This window comes from Colletes latitarsis, chromosome 3, assembly GCF_051014445.1.
Source record: "Colletes latitarsis isolate SP2378_abdomen chromosome 3, iyColLati1, whole genome shotgun sequence".
NCBI classification, from domain to species: Eukaryota; Metazoa; Arthropoda; class Insecta; order Hymenoptera; family Colletidae; genus Colletes; species Colletes latitarsis.
Window position 1 is genome coordinate 15,994,489 of NC_135136.1, and position 24,952 is coordinate 16,019,440.

Sequence of the window (24,952 nt, forward strand, 5' to 3'; positions counted from 1 at the left end):
CTGAAGCAGTCAATTAAACCTGGTTCCAAACAATATTTTAGAGGATAACACCGGTTAGGTCTGGGTTAGGTCTGGGTTATGCCCGCATCTGGCTCATGATTTTGCCTTCTGCGCATACTTGTTGGCCAGATCCTGGGTTTTTTTCGTGTTTGAATCACGTAGTAATGTGGTAACACACTGAAGCTGTCAATTAAACCTGGTTTCGATCAATATTTTAGAGGATAACACCGGTTAGGTCTGGGTTAGGTCTGGGTTATGCCCGCATCTGGCTCATGATTTTGCCTTCTTCGCATACTTGTTGGCCAGATCCTCGGTTTTTTCCGTGTTTGATCACGTAGTAATGTGGTAACACACTGAAGCAGTCAATAAAACCTGGTTTCGATCAATATTTTAGAGGATAACACCGGTTACGTCTGGGTTAGTTCTGGGTTATGCCCGCATCTGGCTCATGATTTTGCCTTCTTCGCATACTTGTTGGCCAGATCCTGGGTTTTTTTCGTGTTTCAATCACTTAGTAATGTGGTAACACACTGAAGCTGTCAATTAAACCTGGTTTCGATCAATATTTTAGAGGATAACACCGGTTAGGTCTGGGTTTCGTCTGGGTTATGCCCGCATCTGCCTCATGATTTTGCCTTCTTCGCATACTTGTTGGCCAGATCCTGGGTTTTTTTCGTGTTTGAATCACGTAGTAATGTGGTAATACACTGAAGCAGTCAATTAAACCTGGTTTCGATCAATATTTTAGAGGATAACACCGGTTAGGTCTGGGTTAGGTCTGGGATATGCGCGCATCTGGCTTATACTTTCGCCTTTTTCGCAAACTTGTTGGCCAGATCCTGGGTATTTTCCGTGTTTGAAACACGTAGTAATGTGGTAACACACTGAAGCAGTCAATAAAACCTGGTTTCGATCAATATTTTAGAGGATAACACCGGTTAGGTCTTGGTTTCGTCTGGGTTATGCCCGCATCTGGATCATGATTTTGCCTTCTTCGCATACTTGTTGGCCAGATCCTGGGTTTTTTTCGTGTTTGAATCACGTAGTAATGTGGTAACACACTGAAGCTGTCAATTAAACCTGGTTTCGATCAATATTTTAGAGGATAACACCGGTTAGGTCTTGGTTTCGTCTGGGTTATGCCCGCATCTGGCTCATGATTTTGCCTTCTTCGCATACTTGTTGGCCAGATCCTGGGTTTTTTTCGTGTTTGAATCACGTAGTAATGTGGTAACACACTGAAGCTGTCAATTAAACCTGGTTTCGATCAATATTTCAGAGGATAACACCGGTTAGGTCTGGGTTAGGTCTGGGTTATGCCCGCATCTGGCTCATGATTTTGCCTTCTTCGCATACTTGTTGGCCAGATCCTGGGTTTTTTTCGTGTTTGAATCACGTAGTAATGTGGTAATACACTGAAGCAGTCAATTAAACCTGGTTTCGATCAATATTTTAGAGGATAACACCGGTTAGGTCTGGGTTAGGTCTGGGATATGCGCGCATCTGGCTTATACTTTCGCCTTTTTCGCAAACTTGTTGGCCAGATCCTGGGTATTTTCCGTGTTTGAAACACGTAGTAATGTAGTAACACACTGAAGCAGTCAATAAAACCTGGTTTCGATCAATATTTTAGAGGATAACACCGGTTAGGTCTTGGTTTCGTCTGGGTTATGCCCGCATCTGGCTCATGATTTTGCCTTCTTCGCATACTTGTTGGCCAGATCCTGGGTTTTTTTCGTGTTTGAATCACGTAGTAATGTGGTAATACACTGGAGCAGTCAATAAAACCTGGTTTCGATCAATATTTTAGACGATAACACCGGTTAGGTCTGGGTTAGGTCTGGGTTATGCCCGCATCTGGCTCATGATTTTGCCTTCTTCGCATACTTGTTGGCCAGATCCTGGGTATTTTTCGTGTTTGAATCACGTAGTAATGTGGTAACACACTGAAGCTGTCAATTAAACCTGGTTTCGATCAATATTTTAGAGGATAACACCGGTTAGGTCTGGGTTAGGTCCGGGTTATGCCCGCATCTGGCTCATGATTTTGCCTTCTTCGCATACTTGTTGGCCAGATCCTCGGTTTTTTCCGTGTTTGATCACGTAGTAATGTGGTAACACACTGAAGCAGTCAATAAAACCTGGTTTCGATCAATATTTTAGAGGATAACACCGGTTACGTCTGGGTTAGTTCTGGGTTATGCCCGCATCTGGCTCATGATTTTGCCTTCTTCGCATACTTGTTGGCCAGATCCTGGGTTTTTTTCGTGTTTGAATCACGTAGTAATGTGGTAACACACTGAAGCTGTCAATTAAACCTGGTTTCGATCAATATTTTAGAGGATAACACCGGTTAGGTCTGGGTTAGGTCTAGGTTATGCCCGCACCCGGCTCATGATTTTGCCTCCTTCGCATACTTGTTGGCCAGATCCTGGGTATTTTCCGTGTTTGAAACACGTAGTAATGTGGTAACACACTGAAGCAGTCAATAAAACCTGGTTTCGATCAATATTTTAGAGGATAACACCGGTTAGGTCTTGGATTCGTCTGGGTTATGCCCGCATCTGGATCATGATTTTGCCTTCTTCGCATACTTGTTGGCCAGATCCTGGGTTTTTTTCGTGTTTGAATCACGTAGTAATGTGGTAACACACTGAAGCTGTCAATTAAACCTGGTTTCGATCAATATTTTAGAGGATAACACCGGTTAGGTCTTGGTTTCGTCTGGGTTATGCCCGCATCTGGCTCATGATTTTGCCTTCTTCGCATACTTGTTGGCCAGATCCTGGGTTTTTTTCGTGTTTGAATCACGTAGTAATGTGGTAACACACTGAAGCTGTCAATTAAACCTGGTTTCGATCAATATTTCAGAGGATAACACCGGTTAGGTCTGGGTTAGGTCTGGGTTATGCCCGCATCTGGCTCATGATTTTGCCTTCTTCGCATACTTGTTGGCCAGATCCTGGGTTTTTTTCGTGTTTGAATCACGTAGTAATGTGGTAATACACTGAAGCAGTCAATTAAACCTGGTTTCGATCAATATTTTAGAGGATAACACCGGTTAGGTCTGGGTTAGGTCTGGGATATGCGCGCATCTGGCTTATACTTTCGCCTTTTTCGCAAACTTGTTGGCCAGATCCTGGGTATTTTCCGTGTTTGAAACACGTAGTAATGTGGTAACACACTGAAGCAGTCAATAAAACCTGGTTTCGATCAATATTTTAGAGGATAACACCGGTTAGGTCTTGGTTTCGTCTGGGTTATGCCCGCATCTGGCTCATGATTTTGCCTTCTTCGCATACTTGTTGGCCAGATCCTGGGTTTTTTTCGTGTTTGAATCACGTAGTAATGTGGTAATACACTGGAGCAGTCAATAAAACCTGGTTTCGATCAATATTTTAGACGATAACACCGGTTAGGTCTGGGTTAGGTCTGGGTTATGCCCGCATCTGGCTCATGATTTTGCCTTCTTCGCATACTTGTTGGCCAGATCCTGGGTATTTTTCGTGTTTGAATCACGTAGTAATGTGGTAACACACTGAAGCTGTCAATTAAACCTGGTTTCGATCAATATTTTAGAGGATAACACCGGTTAGGTCTGGGTTAGGTCTGGGTTATGCCCGCATCTGGCTCATGATTTTGCCTTCTTCGCATACTTGTTGGCCAGATCCTCGGTTTTTTCCGTGTTTGATCACGTAGTAATGTGGTAACACACTGAAGCAGTCAATAAAACCTGGTTTCGATCAATATTTTAGAGGATAACACCGGTTACGTCTGGGTTAGTTCTGGGTTATGCCCGCATCTGGCTCATGATTTTGCCTTCTTCGCATACTTGTTGGCCAGATCCTGGGGTTTTTTTCGTGTTTGAATCACGTAGTAATGTGGTAACACACTGAAGCTGTCAATTAAACCTGGTTTCGATCAATATTTTAGAGGATAACACCGGTTAGGTCTGGGTTAGGTCTAGGTTATGCCCGCACCCGGCTCATGATTTTGCCTCCTTCGCATACTTGTTGGCCAGATCTTGGGTTTTTTTCGTGTTTGAATCACGTAGGAATGTGGTAACACACTGAAGCAGTCAATTAAACCTGGTTCCAAACAATATTTTAGAGGATAACACCGGTTAGGTCTGGGTTAGGTCCGGGATGTGCCCGCATCTGGCTCATGATTTTGCCTTCTGCGCATACTTGTTGGCCAGATCCTGGGTTTTTTACTGTTTCAATCACGTAGTAATGTGGTAATACACTGAAGCAGTCAATTAAACCTGGTTTCGATCAATATTTTAGAGGATAACACCGGTTAGGTCTGGGTTTCGTCTGGGTTATGCCCGCATCTGGCTCATGATTTTGCCCTCTTCGCATACTTGTTGGCCAGATCCTGGGTTTTTTTCGTGTTTGAATCACGTAGTAATGTGGTAATACACTGAAGCAGTCAATTAAACCTGGTTTCGATCAATATTTTAGAGGATAACACCGGTTAGGTCTGGGTTAGGTCTGGGATATGCGCGCATCTGGCTTATACTTTCGCCTTTTTCGCAAACTTGTTGGCCAGATCCTGGGTATTTTCCGTGTTTGAAACACGTAGTAATGTGGTAACACACTGAAGCAGTCAATAAAACCTGGTTTCGATCAATATTTTAGAGGATAACACCGGTTAGGTCTTGGTTTCGTCTGGGTTATGCCCGCATCTGGATCATGATTTTGCCTTCTTCGCATACTTGTTGGCCAGATCCTGGGTTTTTTTCGTGTTTGAATCACGTAGTAATGTGGTAACACACTGAAGCTGTCAATTAAACCTGGTTTCGATCAATATTTTAGAGGATAACACCGGTTAGGTCTTGGTTTCGTCTGGGTTATGCCCGCATCTGGCTCATGATTTTGCCTTCTTCGCATACTTGTTGGCCAGATTCTGGGTTTTTTTCGTGTTTGAATCACGTAGTAATGTGGTAACACACTGAAGCTGTCAATTAAACCTGGTTTCGATCAATATTTTAGAGGATAACACCGGTTAGGTCTTGGTTTCGTCTGGGTTATGCCCGCATCTGGCTCATGATTTTGCCTTCTTCGCATACTTGTTGGCCAGATCCTGGGTTTTTTTCGTGTTTGAATCACTTAGTAGTGTGGTAATACACTGAAGCAGTCAATTAAACCTGGTTTCGATCAATATTTCAGAGGATAACACCGGTTAGGTCTGGGTTAGGTCTGGGTTATGCCCGCATCTGGCTCATGATTTTGTCTTCTTCGCATACATGTTGGCCAGATCCTGGGTGTTTTTCGTGTTTGAATCACGTAGTAATGTGGTAATACACTGAAGCAGTCAATTAAACCTGGTTTCGATCAATATTTTAGAGGATAACACCGGTTAGGTCTGGGTTAGGTCTGGGATATGCGCGCATCTGGCTTATGCTTTCGCCTTTTGCGCAAACTTGTTGGCCAGATCCTGGGTATTTTCCGTGTTTGAATCACGTAGTATTGTGGTAACACACTGAAGCAGTCAATTAAACCTGGTTTCGATCAATATTTCAGAGGATAACACCGGTTAGGTCTGGGTTAGGTCTGGGTTATACCCGCATCTGGCTCATGATTTTGCCTTCCTCGCGTACTTGTTGGCCAGATCCTGGGGTTTTTTCGTGTTTGAATCACGTAGTAATGTGGTAACACACTGAAGCAGTCAATTAAACCTGGTTTCGATCAATATTTTATAGGATAACACCGGTTAGGTCTGGGATAGGTCCGGGATATGCCCGCATCTGGCTCATGATTTTGCCTTCTTCGCATACTTGTTGGCCAGATTCTGGGTTTTTTTCGTGTTTGAATCACGTAGTAATGTGGTAACACACTGAAGCTGTCAATTAAACCTGGTTTCGATCAATATTTTAGAGGATAACACCGGTTAGGTCTGGGTTAGGTCTGGGTTATGCCCGCACCCGGCTCATGATTTTGCCTTCTTCGCATACTTGTTGGCCAGATCTTGGGTTTTTTTCGTGTTTGAATCACGTAGGAATGTGGTAACACACTGAAGCAGTCAATTAAACCTGGTTCCAAACAATATTTTAGAGGATAACACCGGTTAGGTCTGGGTTAGGTCCGGGATGTGCCCGCATCTGGCTCATGATTTTGCCTTCTGCGCATACTTGTTGGCCAGATCCTGGGTTTTTTACTGTTTCAATCACGTAGTAATGTGGTAATACACTGAAGCAGTCAATTAAACCTGGTTTCGATCAATATTTTAGAGGATAACACCGGTTAGGTCTGGGTTAGGTCTGGGATATGCGCGCATCTGGCTTATGCTTTCGCCTTTTGCGCAAACTTGTTGGCCAGATCCTGGGTATTTTCCGTGTTTGAATCACGTAGTAATGTGGTAACACACTGAAGCAGTCAATTAAACCTGGTTTCGATCAATATTTCAGAGGATAACACCGGTTAGGTCTGGGTTAGGTCTGGGTTATACCCGCATCTGGCTCATGATTTTGCCTTCCTCGCGTACTTGTTGGCCAGATCCTGGGGTTTTTTCGTGTTTGAATCACGTAGTAATGTGGTAACACACTGAAGCAGTCAATTAAACCTGGTTTCGATCAATATTTTATAGGATAACACCGGTTAGGTCTGGGATAGGTCCGGGATATGCCCGCATCTGGCTCATGATTTTGCCTTCTTCGCATACTTGTTGGCCAGATCCTGGGTTTTTTTCGTGTTTGAATCACGTAGTAATGTGGTAACACACTGAAGCTGTCAATTAAACCTGGTTTCGATCAATATTTTAGAGGATAACACCGGTTAGGTCTGGGTTAGGTCTGGGTTATGCCCGCACCCGGCTCATGATTTTGCCTTCTTCGCATACTTGTTGGCCAGATCTTGGGTTTTTTTCGTGTTTGAATCACGTAGGAATGTGGTAACACACTGAAGCAGTCAATTAAACCTGGTTCCAAACAATATTTTAGAGGATAACACCGGTTAGGTCTGGGTTAGGTCCGGGATGTGCCCGCATCTGGCTCATGATTTTGCCTTCTGCGCATACTTGTTGGCCAGATCCTGGGTTTTTTACTGTTTCAATCACGTAGTAATGTGGTAATACACTGAAGCAGTCAATTAAACCTGGTTTCGATCAATATTTTAGAGGATAACACCGGTTAGGTCTGGGTTAGGTCTGGGTTATGCCCGCATCTGGCTCATGATTTTGCCCTCTTCGCATACTTGTTGGCCAGATCCTGGGTTTTTTTCGTGTTTGAATCACGTAGGAATGTGGTAACACACTGAAGCAGTCAATTAAACCTGGTTCCAAACAATATTTTAGAGGATAACACCGGTTAGGTCCGGGTTAGGTCCGGGATATGCCCGCATCTGGCTCATGATTTTGCCTTCTTCGCATACTTGTTGGCCAGAGCCTGGGTTTTTTTCGTGTTTGAATCACGTAGTAATGTGGTAACACACTGAAGCTGTCAATTAAACCTGGTTTCGATCAATATTTTAGAGGATAACACCGGTTAGGTCTGGGTTAGGTCTGGGTTATGCCCGCATCTGGCTCATGATTTTGCCTTCCTCGCATACTTGTTGGCCAGATCCTGGGTTTTTTTCGTGTTTGAATCACGTAGTAATGTGGTAATACACTGAAGCAGTCAATTAAACCTGGTTTCGATCAATATTTTAGAGGATAACACCGGTTAGGTCTGGGTTAGGGCTGGGTTATGCCCGCATCTGGCTCATGATTTTGTCTTCTTCACATACTTGTTGGCCAGATCCTGGGTTTTTTTCGTGTCTGAATCACGTAGGAATGGGGTAACACACTGAAGCAGTCAATTAAACCTGGTTTCGATGAATATTTTAGAGGATAACACCGGTTAGGTCTGGGATAGGTCCGGGTTATGCCCGCATCTGGCTCATGATTTTGCCTTCTTCGCATACTTGTTGGCCAGATCCTGGGTTTTTTTCGTGTTTGAATCACGTAGTAATGTGGTAACACACTGAAGCAGTCAATTAAACCTGGTTTCGATCAATATTTCAGAGGATAACACCGGTTAGGTCTGGGTTAGGTCTGGGAAATGCGCGCATCTGGCTTATACTTTCGCCTTCTTCGCATACTTGTTGGCCAGATCCTGGGTATTTTCCGTGTTTGAAACACGTAGTAATGTGGTAACACACTGAAGCAGTCAATTAAACCTGGTTTCGATCAATATTTCAGAGTGTAACACCGGTTAGGTCTGGGTTAGGTCTGGGATATGCGCCCATCTGGCTTATACTTTCGCCTTTTTCGCAAACTTGTTGGCCAGATCCTTGGTATTTTCCGTGTTTGAATCACGTAGTAATGTGGTAATACACTGAAGCAGTCAATTAAACCTGGTTTCGATCAATATTTTAGAGGATAACACCGGTTAGGTCTGGGTTAGGTCTGGGATATGCGCGCATCTGGCTTATACTTTCGCCTTTTTCGCAAACTTGTTGGCCAGATCCTGCGTATTTTCCGTGTTTGAAACACGTAGTAATGTGGTAACACACTGAAGCAGTCAATAAAACCTGGTTTCGATCAATATTTTAGAGGATAACACCGGTTAGGTCTTGGTTTCGTCTGGGTTATGCCCGCATCTGGATCATGATTTTGCCTTCTTCGCATACTTGTTGGCCAGATCCTGGGTTTTTTTCGTGTTTGAATCACGTAGTAATGTGGTAACACACTGAAGCTGTCAATTAAACCTGGTTTCGATCAATATTTTAGAGGATAACACCGGTTAGGTCTTGGTTTCGTCTGGGTTATGCCCGCATCTGGCTCATGATTTTGCCTTCTTCGCATACTTGTTGGCCAGATTCTGGGTTTTTTTCGTGTTTGAATCACGTAGTAATGTGGTAACACACTGAAGCTGTCAATTAAACCTGGTTTCGATCAATATTTTAGAGGATAACACCGGTTAGGTCTTGGTTTCGTCTGGGTTATGCCCGCATCTGGCTCATGATTTTGCCTTCTTCGCATACTTGTTGGCCAGATCCTGGGTTTTTTTCGTGTTTGAATCACTTAGTAGTGTGGTAATACACTGAAGCAGTCAATTAAACCTGGTTTCGATCAATATTTCAGAGGATAACACCGGTTAGGTCTGGGTTAGGTCTGGGTTATGCCCGCATCTGGCTCATGATTTTGTCTTCTTCGCATACATGTTGGCCAGATCCTGGGTGTTTTTCGTGTTTGAATCACGTAGTAATGTGGTAATACACTGAAGCAGTCAATTAAACCTGGTTTCGATCAATATTTTAGAGGATAACACCGGTTAGGTCTGGGTTAGGTCTGGGATATGCGCGCATGTGGCTTATGCTTTCACCTTTTGCGCAAACTTGTTGGCCAGATCCTGGGTATTTTCCGTGTTTGAATCACGTAGTATTGTGGTAACACACTGAAGCAGTCAATTAAACCTGGTTTCGATCAATATTTCAGAGGATAACACCGGTTAGGTCTGGGTTAGGTCTGGGTTATACCCGCATCTGGCTCATGATTTTGCCTTCCTCGCGTACTTGTTGGCCAGATCCTGGGGTTTTTTCGTGTTTGAATCACGTAGTAATGTGGTAACACACTGAAGCAGTCAATTAAACCTGGTTTCGATCAATATTTTAGAGGATAACACCGGTTAGGTCTGGGTTAGGTCTGGGTTATGCCCGCACCCGGCTCATGATTTTGCCTTCTTCGCATACTTGTTGGCCAGATCTTGGGTTTTTTTCGTGTTTGAATCACGTAGGAATGTGGTAACACACTGAAGCAGTCAATTAAACCTGGTTCCAAACAATATTTTAGAGGATAACACCGGTTAGGTCTGGGTTAGGTCCGGGATGTGCCCGCATCTGGCTCATGATTTTGCCTTCTGCGCACACTTGTTGGCCAGATCCTGGGTTTTTTACTGTTTCAATCACGTAGTAATGTGGTAATACACTGAAGCAGTCAATTAAACCTGGTTTCGATCAATATTTTAGAGGATAACACCGGTTAGGTCTGGGTTAGGTCTGGGATATGCGCGCATCTGGCTTATGCTTTCGCCTTTTGCGCAAACTTGTTGGCCAGATCCTGGGTATTTTCCGTGTTTGAATCACGTAGTAATGTGGTAACACACTGAAGCAGTCAATTAAACCTGGTTTCGATCAATATTTCAGAGGATAACACCGGTTAGGTCTGGGTTAGGTCTGGGTTATACCCGCATCTGGCTCATGATTTTGCCTTCCTCGCGTACTTGTTGGCCAGATCCTGGGGTTTTTTCGTGTTTGAATCACGTAGTAATGTGGTAACACACTGAAGCAGTCAATTAAACCTGGTTTCGATCAATATTTTATAGGATAACACCGGTTAGGTCTGGGATAGGTCCGGGATATGCCCGCATCTGGCTCATGATTTTGCCTTCTTCGCATACTTGTTGGCCAGATCCTGGGTTTTTTTCGTGTTTGAATCACGTAGTAATGTGGTAACACACTGAAGCTGTCAATTAAACCTGGTTTCGATCAATATTTTAGAGGATAACACCGGTTAGGTCTGGGTTAGGTCTGGGTTATGCCCGCACCCGGCTCATGATTTTGCCTTCTTCGCATACTTGTTGGCCAGATCTTGGGTTTTTTTCGTGTTTGAATCACGTAGGAATGTGGTAACACACTGAAGCAGTCAATTAAACCTGGTTCCAAACAATATTTTAGAGGATAACACCGGTTAGGTCTGGGTTAGGTCCGGGATGTGCCCGCATCTGGCTCATGATTTTGCCTTCTGCGCATACTTGTTGGCCAGATCCTGGGTTTTTTACTGTTTCAATCACGTAGTAATGTGGTAATACACTGAAGCAGTCAATTAAACCTGGTTTCGATCAATATTTTAGAGGATAACACCGGTTAGGTCTGGGTTAGGTCTGGGTTATGCCCGCATCTGGCTCATGATTTTGCCCTCTTCGCATACTTGTTGGCCAGATCCTGGGTTTTCTTCGTGTTTGAATCACGTAGGAATGTGGTAACACACTGAAGCAGTCAATTAAACCTGGTTCCAAACAATATTTTAGAGGATAACACCGGTTAGGTCCGGGTTAGGTCCGGGATATGCCCGCATCTGGCTCATGATTTTGCCTTCTTCGCATACTTGTTGGCCAGAGCCTGGGTTTTTTTCGAGTTTGAATCACGTAGTAATGTGGTAACACACTGAAGCTGTCAATTAAACCTGGTTTCGATCAATATTTTAGAGGATAACACCGGTTAGGTCTGGGTTAGGTCTGGGTTATGCCCGCATCTGGCTCATGATTTTGCCTTCCTCGCATACTTGTTGGCCAGATCCTGGGTTTTTTCGTGTTTGAATCACGTAGTAATGTGGTAATACACTGAAGCAGTCAATTAAACCTGGTTTCGATCAATATTTTAGAGGATAACACCGGTTAGGTCTGGGTTAGGGCTGGGTTATGCCCGCATCTGGCTCATGATTTTGTCTTCTTCACATACTTGTTGGCCAGATCCTGGGTTTTTTACGTGTCTGAATCACGTAGGAATGGGGTAACACACTGAAGCAGTCAATTAAACCTGGTTTCGATGAATATTTTAGAGGATAACACCGGTTAGGTCTGGGATAGGTCCGGGTTATGCCCGCATCTGGCTCATGATTTTGCCTTCTTCGCATACTTGTTGGCCAGATCCTGGGTTTTTTTCGTGTTTGAATCACGTAGTAATGTGGTAACACACTGAAGCAGTCAATTAAACCTGGTTTCGATCAATATTTCAGAGGATAACACCGGTTAGGTCTGGGTTAGGTCTGGGAAATGCGCGCATCTGGCTTATACTTTCGCCTTCTTCGCATACTTGTTGGCCAGATCCTGGGTATTTTCCGTGTTTGAAACACGTAGTAATGTGGTAACACACTGAAGCAGTCAATTAAACCTGGTTTCGATCAATATTTCAGAGTATAACACCGGTTAGGTCTGGGTTAGGTCTGGGATATGCGCCCATCTGGCTTATACTTTCGCCTTTTTCGCAAACTTGTTGGCCAGATCCTTGGTATTTTCCGTGTTTGAAACACGTAGTAATGTGGTAATACACTGAAGCAGTCAATTAAACCTGGTTTCGATCAATATTTTACAGGTTATCACCGGTTAGGTCTGGGTTAGGTCTGGGTTATGCCCGCATCTGACTCATGATTTTGCCTTCTTCGCATACTTGTTGGCCAGATCCTGGGTTTTTTTCGTGTTTGAATCACGTAGTAATGTGGTAACACACTGATGCTGTCAATTAAACCTGGTTTCGATCAATATTTTAGAGGATAACACCGGTTAGGTCTGGGTTTCGTCTGGGTTATGCCCGCATCTGGCTCATGATTTTGCCTTCTTCGCATACTTGTTGGCCAGATCCTGGGTTTTTTTCGTGTTTCAATCACTTAGTAATGTGGTAACACACTGAAGCTGTCAATTAAACCTGGTTTCGATCAATATTTTAGAGGATAACACCGGTTAGGTCTGGGTTTCGTCTGGGTTATGCCCGCATCTGGCTCATGATTTTGCCTTCTTCGCATACTTGTTGGCCAGATCCTGGGTTTTTTTCGTGTTTGAATCACGTAGTAATGTGGTAATACACTGAAGCAGTCAATTAAACCTGGTTTCGATCAATATTTTAGAGGATAACACCGGTTAGGTCTGGGTTAGGTCTGGGATATGCGCGCATCTGGCTTATACTTTCGCCTTTTTCGCAAACTTGTTGGCCAGATCCTGGGTATTTTCCGTGTTTGAAACACGTAGTAATGTGGTAACACACTGAAGCAGTCAATAAAACCTGGTTTCGATCAATATTTTAGAGGATAACACCGGTTAGGTCTGGGTTAGGTCTGGGTTATGCCCGCATCTGGCTCATGATTTTGCCTTCTTCGCATACTTGTTGGCCAGATCCTGGGTTTTTTCCGTGATTGAATCACGTAGTAATGTGGTAACACACTGAAGCAGTCAATTAAACCTGGTTTCGATCAATATTTCAGAGGATAACACCGGTTATGTCTGGGTTAGGTCTGGGAAATGCGCGCATCTGGCTTATACTTTCGCCTTCTTCGCATACTTGTTGGCCAGATCCTGGGTTTTTTTCGTGTTTGAATCACGTAGTAATGTGGTAACACACTTAAGCTGTCAATTAAACCTGGTTTCGATCAATATTTTAGAGGATAACACCGGTTAGGTCTGGGTTAGGTCTGGGTTATGCCCGCATCTGGCTCATGAATTTGCCTTCTTCGCATACTTGTTGGCCAGATTCTGGGTTTTTTTCGTGTTTGAATCACGTAGTAATGTGGTAACACACTGAAGCTGTCAATTAAACCTGGTTTCGATCAATATTTTAGAGGATAACACCGGTTAGGTCTTGGTTTCGTCTGGGTTATGCCCGCATCTGGCTCATGATTTTGCCTTCTTCGCATACTTGTTGGCCAGATCCTGGGTTTTTTTCGTGTTTGAATCACTTAGTAGTGTGGTAATACACTGAAGCAGTCAATTAAACCTGGTTTCGATCAATATTTTAGAGGATAACACCGGTTAGGTCTGGGTTAGGTCTGGGTTATGCCCGCATCTGGCTCATGATTTTGTCTTCTTCGCATACATGTTGGCCAGATCCTGGGTGTTTTTCGTGTTTGAATCACGTAGTAATGTGGTAATACACTGAAGCAGTCAATTAAACCTGGTTTCGATCAATATTTTAGAGGATAACACCGGTTAGGTCTGGGTTAGGTCTGGGATATGCGCGCATCTGGCTTATGCTTTCGCCTTTTGCGCAAACTTGTTGGCCAGATCCTGGGTATTTTCCGTGTTTGAATCACGTAGTAATGTGGTAACACACTGAAGCAGTCAATTAAACCTGGTTTCGATCAATATTTCAGAGGATAACACCGGTTAGGTCTGGGTTAGGTCTGGGTTATACCCGCATCTGGCTCATGATTTTGCCTTCCTCGCGTACTTGTTGGCCAGATCCTGGGGTTTTTTCGTGTTTGAATCACGTAGTAATGTGGTAACACACTGAAGCAGTCAATTAAACCTGGTTTCGATCAATATTTTATAGGATAACACCGGTTAGGTCTGGGATAGGTCCGGGATATGCCCGCATCTGGCTCATGATTTTGCCTTCTTCGCATACTTGTTGGCCAGATCCTGGGTTTTTTTCGTGTTTGAATCACGTAGGAATGTGGTAACACACTGAAGCAGTCAATTAAACCTGGTTCCAAACAATATTTTAGAGGATAACACCGGTTAGGTCTGGGTTAGGTCCGGGATGTGCCCGCATCTGGCTCATGATTTTGCCTTCTGCGCATACTTGTTGGCCAGATCCTGGGTTTTTTACTGTTTCAATCACGTAGTAATGTGGTAATACACTGAAGCAGTCAATTAAACCTGGTTTCGATCAATATTTTAGAGGACAACACCGGTTAGGTCTGGGTTTCGTCTGGGTTATGCCCGCATCTGGCTCATGATTTTGCCTTCTTCGCATACTTGTTGGCCAGATCCTGGGTTTTTTTCGTGTTTCAATCACTTAGTAATGTGGTAACACACTGAAGCAGTCAATTAAACCTGGTTTCGATCAATATTTTAGAGGATAACACCGGTTAGGTCTGGGTTTCGTCTGGGTTATGCCCGCATCTGGCTCATGATTTTGCCTTCTTCGCATACTTGTTGGCCAGATCCTGGGTTTTTTTCGTGTTTGAATCACGTAGGAATGTGGTAACACACTGAAGCAGTCAATTAAACCTGGTTCCAAACAATATTTTAGAGGATAACACCGGTTAGGTCTGTGTTAGGTCCGGGATGTGCCCGCATCTGGCTCATGATTTTGCCTTCTGCGCATACTTGTTGGCCAGATCCTGGGTTTTTTACTGTTTCAATCACGTAGTAATGTGGTAATACACTGAAGCAGTCAATTAAACCTGGTTTCGATCAATATTTTAGAGGATAACACCGGTTAGGTCTGGGTTAGGTCTGGGATATGCGCGCATCTGGCTTATGCTTTCGCCTTTTGCGCAAACTTGTTGGCCAGATCCTGGGTATTTTCCGTGTTTGAATCACGTAGTAATGTGGTAACACACTGAAGCAGTCAATTAAACCTGGTTTCGATCAATATTTCAGAGGATAACACCGGTTAGGTCTGGGTTAGGTCTGGGTTATACCCGCATCTGGCTCATGATTTTGCCTTCCTCGCGTACTTGTTGGCCAGATCCTGGGGTTTTTTCGTGTTTGAATCACGTAGTAATGTGGTAACACACTGAAGCAGTCAATTAAACCTGGTTTCGATCAATATTTTATAGGATAACACCGGTTAGGTCTGGGATAGGTCCGGGATATGCCCGCATCTGGCTCATGATTTTGCCTTCTTCGCATACTTGTTGGCCAGATTCTGGGTTTTTTTCGTGTTTGAATCACGTAGTAATGTGGTAACACACTGAAGCTGTCAATTAAACCTGGTTTCGATGAATATTTTAGAGGATAACACCGGTTAGGTCTGGGTTAGGTCTGGGTTATGCCCGCACCCGGCTCATGATTTTGCCTTCTTCGCATACTTGTTGGCCAGATCTTGGGTTTTTTTCGTGTTTGAATCACGTAGGAATGTGGTAACACACTGAAGCAGTCAATTAAACCTGGTTCCAAACAATATTTTAGAGGATAACACCGGTTAGGTCTGGGTTAGGTCCGGGATGTGCCCGCATCTGGCTCATGATTTTGCCTTCTGCGCATACTTGTTGGCCAGATCCTGGGTTTTTTACTGTTTCAATCACGTAGTAATGTGGTAATACACTGAAGCAGTCAATTAAACCTGGTTTCGATCAATATTTTAGAGGACAACACCGGTTAGGTCTGGGTTAGGTCTGGGTTATGCCCGCATCTGGCTCATGATTTTGCCTTCTTCGCATACTTGTTGGCCAGATCCTGGGTTTTTTTCGTGTTTGAATCACGTAGGAATGTGGTAACACACTGAAGCAGTCAATTAAACCTGGTTCCAAACAATATTTTAGAGGATAACACCGGTTAGGTCCGGGTTAGGTCCGGGATATGCCCGCATCTGGCTCATGATTTTGCCTTCTTCGCATACCTGTTGGCCAGAGCCTGGGTTTTTTTCGTGTTTGAATCACGTAGTAATGTGGTAACACACTGAAGCTGTCAATTAAACCTGGTTTCGATCAATATTTTAGAGGATAACACCGGTTAGGTCTTGGTTTCGTCTTGGTTATGCCCGCATCTGGCTCATGATTTTGCCTTCTTCGCATACTTGTTGGCCAGATCCTGGGTTTTTTTCGTGTTTGAATCACGTAGTAATGTGGTAACACACTGAAGCTGTCAATTAAACCTGGTTTCGATCAATATTTTAGAGGATAACACCGGTTAGGTCTGGGTTAGGTCTGGGATATGCGCGCATCTGGCTTATACTTTCGCCTTTTTCGCAAACCTGTTGGCCAGATCCTGGGTATTTTCCGTGTTTGAAACACGTAGTAATGTGGTAACACACTGAAACAGTCAATTAAACCTGGTCCCGATTAATATTTTAGGGGATAACGCCGGTTATGTCTGGGTTATGTCTGGTATTTGCCCTCATCTGGCTCGTACTTTCGCATTTTTCGCATACATGAAGGCAAGATCCTGGCCTTTTTCTGGTTTGGATCACGTAGTAATGCGGTACCACACCGAAACAGTCAATTACACCTGGTAGCGATTAATATTTTAGAGGATAACGCCGGTTATGTCTCGGTTAGGTCAGGGATTTGCCCTCATCTGGCTCGTACTTTCGCATTTATCGCATACTTGTTGGCCAGATCCTGGCCTTTTTCTGGCTTGTATCACGTAGTAATTTGGTACCACACTGAAACAGTCAATCAAACCTGGTTCCGATTAATTTTTTAGAGGATAAAGCCGGTTATGGCTGGGTTAGGTCTGGGATTTGCCGTCATCTTGCTCGTGCTTTCGTATTTTTCGCATACTTGTTGGTCAGATCCTGGGTTTTTTCTGGTTTGGATCCCGTCGTAATGTGGTTCCACACCGAAGCAGTCAATTAAACCTGGTTGCGATTAATATTTTAGACGACAACGCCGGTTATGGCTCGGTTAGGTCAGGGATTTGCCCTCATCTGGCTCGTACTTTCGCATTTTTCGCATACTTGTTGGCCAGATCCTGGCCTTTTTCTGGTTTGGATCACGTAGTAATGCGGTACCACACCGAAACAGTCAATTAAACCTGGTAGCGATTAATATTTTAGAGGATAACGCCGGTTATGTCTCGGTTAGGTCTGGGATTTGCCCTCATCTGGCTCGTACTTTCGCATTTTTCGCATACTTGTTGGCCTGATCCTGGCGTTTTTCTGGTTTGGATCACGTAGTAATGCGGTACCACACCGGAACAGTCAATTAAACCTGGTTCCGATTAATATTTTAAAAGATAACGCTGGTTATAGCTGGGTTAGTTCTGGTATTTGCAATCGTCTGGCTCATACTTTCATAATTTTCGCATACTTGTTGGCCAGATCTTGGGTTTTTTGTGGTTGGATCCCGTCGTAATGTGGTTCCACACCGAAGCAGTCAATTATACCTGGTTGCGATGAATATTTTGGAGGATAACCCTGGTTATGATTGGGTTAGTTCTGGTATTTGCAATCATCTGGCTCGTACTTTCGCATTTTTCGCATACTTGTTGGCAAGATCCTGAGCTTTTTTTGGTTTGGATCACGTAGTAATGTGGTACCACACTGAAACAGTCAATTAAACCAGGTCCCGATTAATATTTTAGAGGATAACGCCGGTTATGTCTGGGTTATGTCTGGTATTTGCCCTCATCTGGCTCGTACTTTCGCATTTTTCGCATACATGTAGGCTAGATCCTGGCCTTTTTCTGGCTTGGACCACGTAGTAATGAGGTACCACACTGAAACAGTCGATAAAACCTGGTATCGATTAATATTTTAGAGGATAACGCTGGTTATGTCTGGGTTAGGTCTGGTATTTGCAACCATCTGGCTCATACTTTCGCGTTTTTCGCATACTTGTTGACCAGATCCTGGCCTTTTTCTGGCTAGGACCACGTAGTAATGTGGTACCACACTGAAACAGTCAATTAAACCTGGTAGCGATTAATATTTTAGAGGATAACGCCGGTTATGACTCGGTTAGGTCTGGGATTTGCCCTCATCTGGCCCGTACTTTCGCATTTTTCGCATACTTGTTGGCCAGATCCTGGCGTTTTTCTGGTTTGGATCACGTAGTAATGCGGTACCACACCGGAACAGTCAATTAAACCTGGTTCCGATTAATATTTTAGAGGATAACGCCGGTTATGTCTGGGTTATGTCTGGTGTTTGCCCTCATCTGGCTCGTACTTTCGCATTTTTCGCATACATGTAGGCAAGATCCTGGCCTTTTTCTGGTTTGGATCACGTAGTAATGCGGTACCACACCGAAACAGTCAATTAAACCTGGTAGCGATTAATATTTTAGAGGATAACGCCGGTTATGTCTCGGTTAGGTCAGGGATTTGCCCTCATCTGGCTCGTACTTTCGCATTTATCGCATACTTGTTGGCCAGATCCTGGCGTTTTTCTGGTTTGGATCACGTAGTAATGCGGTACCACACCGGAACAGTCAATTAAACCTGGTTCCGATTAATATTTTAGAAGATAACGCTGGTTATATCTGGGTTAGTTCTGGTATTTGCAATCGTCTGGCTCATACTTTCGCAATTTTCGCGTACTTGGTGGCCAGATCTTGGGTTTTTTGTGGTTTGGATCCCGTCGTAATGTGGTTCCACACCGAAGCAGCCAATTATACCTGGTTGCGATGAATATTTTGGAGGATAACCCTGGTTATGATTGGGTTAGTTCTGGTATTTGCAATCATCTGGCTCGTACTTTCGTTTTTTTCGCATACTTGTTGACCAGATCCTGGCCTTTTCCTGGCTTTGACCACGTAGTAATGTGGTATCACACTGAAACAGTCAATTAAACCTGGTTGCGATTAATATTTTAGAGGATAACGTCGGTTATGTCTGGGTTAGGTCTGGTATGTGCCCTCATCTGTCTCGTACTTTCGCATTTTTCGCATACATATAGGCAAGATCCTGGACTTTTTCTGGTTTGGATCACGTAGTAATGCGGTACCACACCGAAACAGTCAATTAAACCTGGTTGCGATTAATATTTTAGAGGATAACGACGGTTATCTCTCGGTTAGGTCTGGGATTTGTCCTCATCTGGCTCATACTTTCGCATTTCTCGCTTACTTGTTGGCAAGATCCTCGGCTTTTTTTGGTTTGGATCACGTAGTAATGTGGTACCACACTGAAACAGTCAATTTAACCTGGTTCCGATTAATATTTTAGAGGATAACGCCGGTTATGTCTCGGTTAGGTCAGGGATTTGCCCTCATCTGGCTCGTACTTTCGCATTTATCGCATACTTGTTGGCCAGATCCTGGCCTTTTTCTGGCTTGTATCACGTAGTAATTTGGTACCACACTGAAACAGTCAATCAAACCTGGTTGCGATTAATATTTTAGAGGATAACGCCGGTTATGTCTGGGTTAGGTCTGGTATGTGCCCTCATCTGGCTCGTACTTTCGCATTTCTCGCTTACTTGTTGGCAAGATCCTCGGCTTTTTTTGGTTTGGATCACGTAGTAATGTGGTACCACACTGAAACAGTCAATTAAACCTGGTTCCGATTAATATTTTAGAGGATAACGCCGGTTATGTCTGTGTTAGGTCTGGTATTTGCCCTCATCTGGTTCGTACTTTCGCATTTTTCGAATACTTGTTGGCCAGATCCTGGCCTTTTTCTGGTTTGGGTCACGTAGTAATGCGGTACCACACCGAAACAGTCAATTAAACCTGGTAGCGATTAATATTTTAGAGGATAACGCCGGTTATGTCTCGGGTAGGTCTGGGATTTGCCCTCATCTGGCCCGTACTTTCGCATTTTTCGCATACTTGTTGGCCAGATCCTGGCGTTTTTCTGGTTTGGATCACGTAGTAATGCGGTACCACACCGGAACAGTCAATTAAACCTGGTTCCGATTAATATTTTAGAAGATAACGCTGGTTATATCTGGGTTAGTTCCGGTATTTGCAATCGTCCGGCTCATACTTTCGCAATTTTCGCGTACTTGTTGGCCAGATCTTGGGTTTTTTGTGGTTTGGATCCCGTCGTAATGTGGTTCCACACCGAAGCAGTCAATTATACCTGGTTGCGATGAATATTTTGGAGGATAACCCTGGTTATGATTGGGTTAGTTCTGGTATTTGCAATCATCTGGCTCGTTCTTTCGCATTTTTCGCATACTTGTTGGCAAGATCCTGAGCTTTTTTTGGTTTGGATCACGTAGTAATGTGGTACCACACTGAAACAGTCAATTAAACCAGGTCCCGATTAATATTTTAGAGGATAACGCCGGTTATGTCTGGGTTATGTCTGGTATTTGCCCTCATCTGGCTCGTACTTTCGCATTTTTCGCATACATGTAGGCTTGATCCTGGCCTTTTTCTGGTTTGGATCACGTAGTAATGCGGTACCACACCGAAACAGTCAATTAAACCTGGTAGCGATTAATATTTTAGAGGATAACGCCGGTTATGTCTCGGTTAGGTCAGGGATTTGCCCTCATCTGGCTCGTACTTTCGCATTTATCGCATACTTGTTGGCCAGATCCTGGCCTTTTTCTGACTTGTATCACGTAGTAATTTGGTACCACACTGAAACAGTCAATCAAACCTGGTTCCGATTAATTTTTTAGAGGATAACGCCGGTTATGGCTGGGTTAGGTCTGGGATTTGCCGTCATCTTGCTCGTGCTTTCATATTTTTCGCATACTTGTTGGTCAGGTCCTGGGTTTTTTCTGGTTTGGATCCCGTCGTAATGTGGTTCCACACCGAAGCAGTCAATTAAACCTGGTTGCGATTAATATTTTAGACGACAACGCCGGTTATGGCTCGGTTAGGTCAGGGATTTGCCCTCATCTGGCTCGTACTTTCGCATTTTTCGCATACTTGTTGGCCAGATCCTGGCCTTTTTCTGGCTTGGACCACGTAGTAATGTGGTATCACACTGAAACAGTCAATTAAACCTGGCTCCGATTAATATTTTAGAGGATAACGCCGGTTATGGCTGGGTTAGGTCTGGTATTTGCCCTCATCTGGCTCGTACCTTCGCATTTTTCGCTTACTTGTTGGCCAGATCCTGGCCTTTTTCTGGCTTGGACCACGTAGTAATGAGGTACCACACTGAAACAGTCGATAAAACCTGGTATCGATTAATATTTTAGAGGATAACGCTGGTTATGTCTGGGTTAGGTCTGGTATTTGCAACCATCTGGCTCATGCTTTCGCGTTTTTCGCATACTTGTTGACCAGATCCTGGCCTTTTTCTGGCTAGGACCACGTAGTAATGTGGTACCACACTGAAACAGTCAATTAAACCTGGTTGCGATTAATATTTTAGAGGACAACGCCGGTTATCTCTCGGTTAGGTCTGGGATTTGTCCTCATCTGGCGCATACTTTCGCATTTCTCGCTTACTTGTTGGCAAGATCCTCGGCTTTTTTTGGTTTGGGTCACGTAGTAATGTGGTACCACACTGAAACAGTCAATTAAACCTGGCTCCGATTAATATTTTAGAGGATAACGCTGGTTATGTCTGGGTTAGTTCTGGTATTTGCAATCATCTGGCTCGTACTTTCGCATTTATCGCATACTTGTTGGCCAGATCCTGGCGTTTTTCTGGTTTGGATCACGTAGTAATGCGGTACCACACCGGAACAGTCAATTAAACCTGGTTCCGATTAATATTTTAGAAGATAACGCTGGTTATATCTGGGTTAGTTCTGGTATTTGCAATCGTCTGGCTCATACTTTCGCAATTTTCGCGTACTTGTTGGCCAGATCTTGGGTTTTTTGTGGTTTGGATCCCGTCGTAATGTGGTTCCACACCGAAGCAGCCAATTATACCTGGTTGCGATGAATATTTTGGAGGATGACGCTGGTTATGTTTGGGTTAGTTCTGGTATTTGCAATCATCTGGCTCGTACTTTCGCATTTTTCGCATACCTGTTGGCAAGATTCTGGGCTTTTTTTAGTTTGCATCACGTAGTAATGTGGTACCACACTGAAACAGTCAATTAAACCTGGTTCCGATTAATATTTTAGAGGATAACGCCGGTTATGTCTGGGTTAGGTCTGGTATTTGCCCTCATCTGGTTCGTACTTTCGCATTTTTCGAATACTTGTTGGCCAGATCCTGGCCTTTTTCTGGTTTGGATCACGTAGTAATGCGGTACCACACCGAAACAGATCTTGGGTTTTTTGTGGTTTGGATCCCGTCGTAATGTGGTTCCACACCGAAGCAGTCAATTATACCTGGTTGCGATGAATATTTTGGAGGATAACCCTGGTCATGATTGGGTTAGTTCTGGTATTTGCAATCATCTGGCTCGTTCTTTCGCATTTTTCGCATACTTGTTGGCAAGATCCTGAGCTTTTTTTGGTTTGGATCACGTAGTAATGTGATACCACACTGAAACAGTCAATTAAACCAGGTCCCGATTAATATTTTAGAGGATAACGCCGGTTATGTCTGGGTTATGTCTGGTATTTGCCCTCATCTGGCTCGTACTTTCGCATTTATCGCATACTTGTTGGCCATATCCTGGCGTTTTTCTGGTTTGGATCACGTAGTAATGCGGTACCACACCGAAACAGTCAATTAAACCTGGTAGCGATTAATATTTTAGAGGATAACGCCGGTTATGTCTCGGTTAGGTCAGGGATTTGCCCCCATCTGGCTCGTACTTTCGCATTTATCGCATACTTGTTGGCCAGATCCTGGCCTTTTTCTGACTTGTATCACGTAGTAATTTGGTACCACACTGAAACAGTCAATCAAACCTGGTTCCGATTAATTTTTTAGAGGATAACGCCGGTTATGGCTGGGTTAGGTCTGGGATTTGCCGTCATCTTGCTCGTGCTTTCATATTTTTCGCATACTTGTTGGTCAGGTCCTGGGTTTTTTCTGGTTTGGATCCCGTCGTAATGTGGTTCCACACCGAAGCAGTCAATTAAACCTGGTTGCGATTAATATTTTAGACGACAACGCCGGTTATGGCTCGGTTAGGTCAGGGATTTGCCCTCATCTGGCTCGTACTTTCGCATTTTTCGCATACTTGTTGGCCAGATCCTGGCCTTTTTCTGGCTTGGACCACGTAGTAATGTGGTATCACACTGAAACAGTCAATTAAACCTGGCTCCGATTAATATTTTAGAGGATAACGCCGGTTATGGCTGGGTTAGGTCTGGTATTTGCCCTCATCTGGCTCGTACCTTCGCATTTTTCGCTTACTTGTTGGCCAGATCCTGGCCTTTTTCTGGCTTGGACCACGTAGTAATGAGGTACCACACTGAAACAGTCGATAAAACCTGGTATCGATTAATATTTTAGAGGATAACGCTGGTTATGTCTGGGTTAGGTCTGGTATTTGCAACCATCTGGCTCATACTTTCGCAATTTTCGCGTACTTGTTGGCCAGATCTTGGGTTTTTTGTGGTTTGGATCCCGTCGTAATGTGGTTCCACACCGAAGCAGCCAATTATACCTGGTTGCGATGAATATTTTGGAGGATAACCCTGGTTATGATTGGGCTAGTTCTGGTATTTGCAATCATCTGGCTCGTACTTTCGTTTTTTTCGCATTCTTGTTGACCAGATCCTGGCCTTTTCCTGGCTTTGACCACGTAGTAATGTGGTATCACACTGAAACAGTCAATAAAACCTGGTTGCGATTAATATTTTAGAGGATAACGCCGGTTATGTCTGGGTTAGGTCTGGTATGTGCCCTCATCTGTCTCGTACTTTCGCATTTTTCGCATACATATAGGCAAGATCCTGGCCTTTTTCTGGTTTGGATCACGTAGTAATGCGGTACCACACCGAAACAGTCAATTAAACCTGGTTGCGATTAATATTTTAGAGGATAACGCCGGTTATCACTCGGTTAGGTCTGGGATTTGTCCTCATCTGGCTCATACTTTCGCATTTCTCGCTTACTTGTTGGCAAGATCCTCGGCTTTTTTTGGTTTGGATCACGTAGTAATGTGGTACCACACTGAAACAGTCAATTTAACCTGGTTCCGATTAATATTTTAGAGGATAACGCCGGTTATGTCTCGGTTAGGTCAGGGATTTGCCCTCATCTGGCTCGTACTTTCGCATTTATCGCATACTTGTTGGCCAGATCCTGGCCTTTTTCTGGCTTGTATCACGTAGTAATTTGGTACCACACTGAAACAGTCAATTAAACCTGGTTCCGATTAATATTTTAGAGGATAACGCCGGTTATGTCTGTGTTAGGTCTGGTATTTGCCCTCATCTGGTTCGTACTTTCGCATTTTTCGCATACTTGTTGGCCAGATCCTGGCCTTTTTCTGGTTTGGATCACGTAGTAATGCGGTACCACACCGAAACAGTCAATTAAACCTGGTAGCGATTAATATTTTAGAGGATAACGCCGGTTATGACTCGGTTAGGTCTGGGATTTGCCCTCATCTGGCCCGTACTTTCGCATTTTTCGCATACTTGTTGGCCAGATCCTGGCGTTTTTCTGGTTTGGATCACGTAGTAATGCGGTACCACACCGGAACAGTCAATTAAACCTGCTTCCGATTAATATTTTAGAGGATAACGCCGGTTATGTCTGGGTTATATCTGGTGTTTGCCCTCATCTGGCTCGTACTTTCGCATTTTTCGCATACCTGTTGGCAAGATTCTGGGCTTTTAATAGTTTGGATCACGTAGTAATGTGGTACCACACTGAAACAGTCAATTAAACCTGGTTCCGATTAACATTTTAGAGGATAACGCCGGTTATGTCTGGGTTAGGTCTGGTATTTGCCCTCATCTGGTTCGTACTTTCGCATTTTTCGAATACTTGTTGGCCAGATCCTGGCCTTTTTCTGGTTTGGATCACGTAGTAATGCGGTACCAC